We start from the raw sequence: 7923 nt of genomic DNA, 5'->3' as shown, positions 1-7923 counted from the left end.
TTTACGTAGTACTTTCCGGGCTGTAATCTAAAGCGTTACCGACCTTTTTATAATGAAACGTTATGTTTTATTACCTTAGAATGAGACGTTTTTATCTACATAAACTGAGGGTCCCCTTACGTGGAAGTCGCCATTTTGTACCACCATGTTTCTACAGAAGCCTTTAAAGGACAAACTTTTTTAAGAAGTTGTCTCCGTTGTTGACATGTTTTTCCTGGGGCAGCTACTGTAGCTTCTCTATGTGTTTAAAAGTGAGGGGTGGGCAGTGGACTGAGCCGTTTGTTGCAATTCGCAACCTCACCACTAGATGCTGCTAAAATGTACACACTGCACCTTTAAATAAGCTACACACTAATGATTGCTGGCTGCCAACAAAATTAACTCTTTCCCCGCCATTGACGAGATCTGCAATACCGCTCTTCCGCAACTTATAAAAAGTATTGCCCTAGGGCAAACAGCTGTATGTCCGTGTATGTTTTAAAGATCGCTCTACATCTGATCTCTATGAAAAGTCCTTCACAAAAATTTAATTATCTCAAAATTTGGTGTTTTTGATGAAACCTACACATATTTGAGAGGTGATAAAAACAGAACACATGAAGGTAGGATGAAACGGATTTTTTTGTTTGAAAGCAGAGGGTCTGTTCTTTTATTTCATATATTATATGTTTATATATTTAAAAAGGAGCATTTTCTGGAAGGCTTTAAACTTTTGTGAAAATCATGAAAAATGCTGGCGGTGAAAGAGTTAATGTGCCTGTCTTATCAAGAATTGAGTCAAAATTTATTTTTGTTCATATCTTTAATATTGATTAAATAAGGTCATGTCAAAGATTAAAATCATAATAAAATGAATGGCTTAAAGCAGACTTTGATTTTCATTGTCTCAGAATATAATTTTGAGACTTTTTTACAGACTAGGTCACATATAAAAATGTTTATTTTTTGTCATAATTGTGCTGCACTTTCTCACATATTTAGACATTTGTATCCATTTATAATTGAACTATTGTTAGAAAAGGGCTGGATGAATGAATTCAGCGTGGATACCTGTCTATTATAGACAGATATATAAACAATATCCACTTCAAGTATCTAGACAAAATAGTATTGAAATATTTGCCTGCAAACTTCATTTTTAGCCAGTGTCTGTCATGTTTAGTGTAATTCTCTAAGAAAGGTAAGTAATAGAAACAAACTTCAAATGGTCATTTGTAGCAGAGATGTGTGTGTTGCTTGTGTAAAAATATAATTAAAGAGTTCACACTTACAAATAAGTCAGATAGAATTAATGATATGCGTATTTGGCGTGCTGTCCGAGGAGAGGGCTCTGAGCTCGGTATTTGGCCCGAGCCCGGAGCACTCCCCCACAAAGAGAGGGCTCCGGGGTCTGTATTAGGCCCGAACCCAGAACCCAGAACCACTCCCCCCACCCCCGTATTCAGGTTAGGAAGTAACCAAGTAAGTGTGAGGAGACGGGGTGGTGGAGGGATGCTAAGAACTATTGAAGAACGTAGGTGGGTTGGCTGCATGTTTATATATGCTTCCACTGATGCCGATCAGGTGGACGCCTGATTGCTGATTGTTGACAGCTGGTCGTAATTACTAGATCGATTGGCAGATTATTTGAACGTGCTCCTCTCTAACTTTGTTAATAAAACATCATTTAATCAACCCAAATATATTTTGAATGATTGAGCCAAAACCAAAAAAAGTGTGTGCTCTGCTCTTCCCTATACAGCTCAAATTACGTAGTGCAATGGTCATGGTTTTGATCTTGGGGGAACACATGCTGTACAGATAAAATGTATACCTTCAGGTATGTATCTAAATTTTATTTCCTCACTCTTGCTCTTGTTACTGTCTGTTTCTCTCTGCTGTACTATCAACAAATGCATCAGAAAGCATCAGTAAGAAACTTCTCACTTTGCTTATACACTATAAGCAAATCTTTAAATAGATACCCACATGACACATCACTAAACCAATCATAATATAGTTGATTGCACAATTCAGACTCTATATAAGCTTTGTTTTCTCTTCATCATCACCAGAGAAGAAACTGCTGTACCTCAGCTTTGAACATTTCAACATCTTCATAATTCATAACGGTCACAATGGCAAGTTTCAATTTAGTAAGTTAATGTTTCTGTTTTAAATGAACTCTTTGAAGTTTGTGCAGAAGTTTTCAATTTTATAGTGCCTTAGAAATGTTATTTATAAATGTTTATTCATGAAAGCCCATCTGAAAGCTTAATCATGTGACAGCTAGCCCTGGGATTATTTAAATTCGGTGGATACAAGTGTGAGGTCTTACTCATGCAAATTTTTTGCCAACCATTTGGAAAGACAATGTACAATACAGGTATATAGAAATGTATTATACTGTATAATACTAGAAACTTGCTTAGTGTTTACAAGAACTTTAATTATATGTTTTTCTTTAGCATCAGCAATTACTGCAAATCTATCACGATGTTTGTTCAATTAAACTGTTAAAATGATGAACACAAATACTGATCAAATGTAGCTATTGTACCTCCTAATGCAGTCGCTTTAAATTGCCGACAGTTATGTGATTTGTTTGTATTGTGTGATGTGTTTGTGATGTGTCTGTGATGTGATGTGTTTGTGATGTGTGATGTGTTTGGTTCAGGTTCTCACTCTAGCACAGAAGAGTCTCGTCTGGATCTTTCTGTTTCGTCTCTGTACTGGTACGCAGAATGAAGATTTGGACACAAAAACCCTTGCACGTATTGTGAAAACCTTGGAGAGCAAGTAAGCACTCAATAAAATCATCTACAAATAATAAGATAGTACTAGTTGCTACAACAAAGTGAAAGTTATGCTTAAGGATTGTGTTTACATAAGTTTAATAACAAATAAAATGTTGTCCTATTAACAACATATTTATTATCTGCTAATGCTAATACTATTTTATTTCACAAATTCAACAAACTTTTAAGCAAAATTAAATGCCACCAATTCATGTTTTCTAGGTTGGGTCAATTAGGCCAATATGCCGTAGCCTTCAGAGTTGAGAAGGAGAACTGTCTTGCAAACTCCAAATATTCGGGCAATGACTTGATAACGGATGAAGTGAAAAACAAAATTCAGAACAATGAAGTGTATGTGAGCAATAACCTCATAGCTGCGAAACCTCTGAAAGGTGAAAAAACAGAGCATTCAGAGTTTCGCCTGAAAAATCATCTGAATGGTGTCTTAAATGTGAAAGATAAATGTGTGATTTATTTCACTGTAAATTCACCCTGTTTGACAAGATGTCTAGCAGAAAATGGGCAATATAACATTAAAAGTAGTCTTACAAGTTTACAAACATATCAGGGAGTTAAAGCCCTTGCTTTTAAAAAGGTCTGGGAACATGATACAAAAGAAGCCCTAATAACAAGACTTAAGGCAATAGCACCTAATCTGCCATCTTATCAGTGTGAGAGCAACAAAGCTCAATGTAATCGCCTGTATACCCGAAAGTCACAGGCAAACGGAAATGACATGCCTATTTTAAACCTTTAATTTTTTTTGTTAATGTGTATTCTGTAATATTCATTCACATTAACACTGCTTATGCATTGCCAACAACCCTGTTATATTAAACTAACGTTACCTGCCTGAGCAAATAAAAACATTTTAATGAAAAGTAATTTTTTGATATCGTATGTATTGTGTCACATATATGCACACATACAGTATTAGAGAGGGACAGAGTTTATTCAGTCAAGTATGGTTATTGTATGTTCTCTCTGCATCTCTCTTTACTTTTTAAAGCTTCAGTATCACACTCCATGTGCGCCTGTGGGTGATATTGTGCTTCTGCGTGCCTCTGTTGTGTCATTAAAGTCACAATAAAGTTGAAATGAAAAACTTTAGTTTTTTGGAAATATTGTGGTATTTTTTGTTTACAAATGGCTTATCCGTGAGTTTCATTCAAGTACCCTCATAATCTTCTCCCCTTCTTGAAACGATCTCTCTTTATTTACGGTCATATGGTATGGCAGGTGGGCGGGGTCCAGGAAAAGATTGCAGCAATTAGCAACACGACCCAAATTCAAATGATCCAATCAGTTCTTGATTGACGAATTTAAGTCCAGCCCTACCACAGGTCCGAAGTGAACATAACAGCACAGGTCTGAAGCACACATTTGGTGTCTGACTTGTAAACAACCAGTTATTTACAGTTAGTGACTTTTTCACACACATCTGAAATCAATTAACATTTAATCACTAATCTCATCTAAATGTAAGCAGCTATGTTACTTTAATGGTTTTGTTATACCAAACATATACAAATATACCATTTTAAATCTGTTTTTTTTTTTTTTTTAATTAAAGCGCTTTTCAATAGTATGCATGTGCATGCATGCCTTGCTACAGGGCTTGTGAAATGTAATGATGTCAGAAACCCCCAAAGTATGATGAACCTTTTTATAAATGACCCCCTCTAAATAATTGGTTACACATAGTCCTAGAGAAAAGTTGGATGTATAAACCTGAAGAGAAACAATGTTAGCTAATTTAATTTTAAAACACCCTGTACTTACAGTACATATTTATATCAGTGCCACTGTTTTGTCTTAAGATGCACACCAGTATTGTTTTTTGTAAAGTCCTGGATTGATCTGAACCCTGTCCGGGAAACTGCCCATAGTGTCATTTCCACATCTTAAATCATTATTATGGTTTCTTGCAGTTACTAAAAGTAATAACGTACGTACGTTTACTATTAATACACTAAAAACCAGCTAAAGTTAGCAGAAAACGATGAAAGCCATGATTTGTATGGTCACACAGATTTTTTTCTGTGACGTTGTCCAGTTTACATTTTCAACCTATGGCGGTCAGGCAATCAAAGCGCCACCTAGTGGCTGTTACCAGAAAAGCATCAGAGTTTCAATTCAATTTCAATTCAATTCAATTTTATTTATATAGCGCTTTTCACAAAAGTCAATTGTTTCAAAGCAGCTTTACATAAATAGAAGCAGTGAAAAGCACAAAAAACGACAGCTAGCACAACAAAATACATGAAAGCATGAGCAGTTAAATTTGCTGCGGCTATGACTCAATATTATAATTGCACGTATTACTAAAGCAACGTATAGAAGAGGAAGCTAGGTAAAGCCCAAAAAGGCTGCCTCCCCGGGGTGAAAAACCCCCTAGGAGAAAAAAAACCCAGTGCTTTTATCCGAGGAAAAATAAGTCCTAGGAGGGAAAAACCCTTGGGAGAACGGAAATGGAGATTTAGCGGAGATTAAGCGGTTCTGCCGGTGATCATTGGTCAGGTATCAGCTGGGCATAACGTTGAAGGACAGCCAGTAGATCAGAGGTGTGCCGACTTTCACATCTACCGGGACTGGGTCTGTTTGTCTCGTCCTCGGGTTTCACCTCTTGGCTTCCATACACTTTGGCCTTTAGGTCTTACAGTAGATCAAAGCAACATCAAGTTACCCACCCATAATAAAATCAACATTAAAACAAAGTTATGGTAACTGCAACATTGCAATACTGTTTGTCTACTGAACTACTTTTAGAAATAAAGAACGCTGGTACTTTGTTTTCTTAAACTTGTTAGGAGCACAAAGAGGAATGCATAGAAGCATTAGAATGACACAGACAGCTTAACTTTGCTCAACCAGGTGCATTGGACTAATAACATTAGCCTATACTTATCAGACTAAAATTGATACTAACTTTTGACATGTTTCGTGAAATGCCACTGAATTATAATTGTTGTCCTTCGGATAATAAAATGAATGCATATTGCTTAATCATTTATGAATACGTAGTCATGTTTGGTAAATGAGTTCATTATAAACTTTGAGTAAGGGTCATTTAGGGCTTAACCCTAAAAAAAACACGATGACCCCCATGCAAAACCTCCTGAATAAAAGAAAAGATGACAGCTGCACCGTTTTCTATACACGAAACTCACCATGTGCTCGCATCTGCCTTAAAGGTGCTCTAAGCGAATAGACGCGTTTTAGACCATAACAATTTTTTTGTTACATACAGCAAACATCTCCTCACTATCTGCTTGCTGCCTGTCTGCTGATCAAACTGTAAAAAAAACGCGATCTCTGTAGACAGCCCAGGCTTCACAAACGGCAATATCAACACAGTGCAGGGGTGCAAACTCATAAGGGGTGAAAAAGGTGACGAAGACACAAGCGTTCATATAAACATACATATTATAATTTGTAATTTATTTATTGTAAATCTTATTCATTTTAGCATTTTAATTTGATTTTAGCATTTTAATTTCAACAACAACATCAATTACTAACACCAATTACTGTAATGACATAAACAAGAATTAATAAATGCTTATACAATATAATGTTCATTTTTCGTTCATAATGCATTTACTAATGTGAACAAATACAACCTTTTTGTAAAGTGTTACAGAAATTTGCATTTTTATTATTATTTAGTAGTACACATAAACAAATAATTTAGGTTTTTTTTCTGTTCCACAGTCATAGCTCTAATACAGAATATGAACCCTGAATGAGCAACTCGAATCAAACTCGTGTACAATTTGATGTACAAATGTTATTAAAGGTAGAAAAGTGATTTAGTTAAGAGCAGTAAGAGATTTTCTCTCAATACTGTTTGATTAACACGAGTGACAGACAGGAGCAAAATTAGGTAACTTCCCCTTTAAGACCGAAGTCCGACTCCGGATCTAATATACTGTAACACATGTGTTTTCTCTTTAAGCTGTTTACTTTCTCTTAAGGCCTGAATTGTCGTGTTTATGAGGACACTTGCAAAAACTGGGAATTTTGACGCATGTGTGTATTAAAGGCTAATACAGCGGCAAAAATACTTAATGAGAAGCGGATACGCGGCTTCCACGCTCCTCTCTAACAGAAACAGGTATAATAGCGCATATAGCACTGTTGTTTGTGTTTCAACGGCTTAAAATCACTTAATTTTCATAATTTCATTTACTGCTACCCTGTCGCAGACCCCCCTCACCCCTCATTTTCAAAAACTCATCGGATCTAGACGAATCACAAGAATGACCTATCAAAAACGGCGAATTTCGCCGAAAGGTGACAAGTTTGCACCCCTGACAGTGGCCAAACCTACAAACAGAAACCATAACAAAGTGTTCCAGCCAATAAACGACAAAAAGGATTTGGGGGTGGGGGTTGGGCGCGTTCATGAAAGCACGGAAGGGAGGGGGAGGAGTTAGCTACGCTCCGTCTGTTTGAAAACAATTCAAACGTCAACAAAAACTAACGTCTCGCAGATTCGCTTAGAATGCCTTTAATGACAAAATCCAATATAACATCCTTCACGGCCTTGAAACCTGGAGTAAATATCATAGCATTAAAACATTTGTCTTTCCTGTTTACCATTATATCAGTGAGAAAGAGAATCTGTGTGACACACGGTCTCCGTAACTAAATGTAAATTTTCCCAAATATATGATCCTGGACCCCCAAACCAGTAATAAGGGTAAATATTTTGACCGTTAATTTTTTTGAGCTAAAAAAAGCAAAAAAGCTTTCCATTGATGCATGCTTTGTTAGGATAGGACAATATTTTGCAAAGATATAACTATTTGAAAATCTGGAATCTAGGGTGCAAAAAATCCTAATATTGAGAAAATTGTAAAGAAGTTGTCCAAATGAAGTCGTTAGCAACTGCATCCACTCATAAAAAAAACGTTTTGATATATTTATGGTAGGAAATTTACAAAATATTTTCATGGAACATAATCTTTACATTATATCCCAGCCGATACACGACCAACGACCACCGGCTGAACCAGTTTAATCCGCTTACCCGCTTCCTATCCCTACCTTGTTTATATATATATATAAATATATATTAATTTCTCCCAAGGGTTTTTGGCCTTCTAGGAGTTTTTCCCACCCTAACCCACTTTACTGTATA

General features: G+C 36.2%; 1 long non-coding RNA gene across 1 annotated transcript; it reads left to right on the top strand.

Moving 5' to 3' along the window:
* Window positions 1-2064: 2064 nt before the first annotated feature.
* LOC135771874 (uncharacterized) lies at window positions 2065-3828 on the top strand. The gene is made up of 3 exons (XR_010543105.1): window positions 2065-2135; window positions 2657-2778; window positions 3000-3828. It is a non-coding gene; the product is annotated as an uncharacterized lncRNA (long non-coding RNA).
* Window positions 3829-7923: the final 4095 nt, after the last annotated feature.

The sequence above is a fragment of the Paramisgurnus dabryanus genome, chromosome 8, assembly GCF_030506205.2.
Source record: "Paramisgurnus dabryanus chromosome 8, PD_genome_1.1, whole genome shotgun sequence".
Classification (NCBI taxonomy): domain Eukaryota; kingdom Metazoa; phylum Chordata; class Actinopteri; order Cypriniformes; family Cobitidae; genus Paramisgurnus; species Paramisgurnus dabryanus.
The sequence above is the reverse complement of the archived record's forward strand: the minus strand, read 5'-3'. Positions and strand labels throughout refer to the sequence as shown.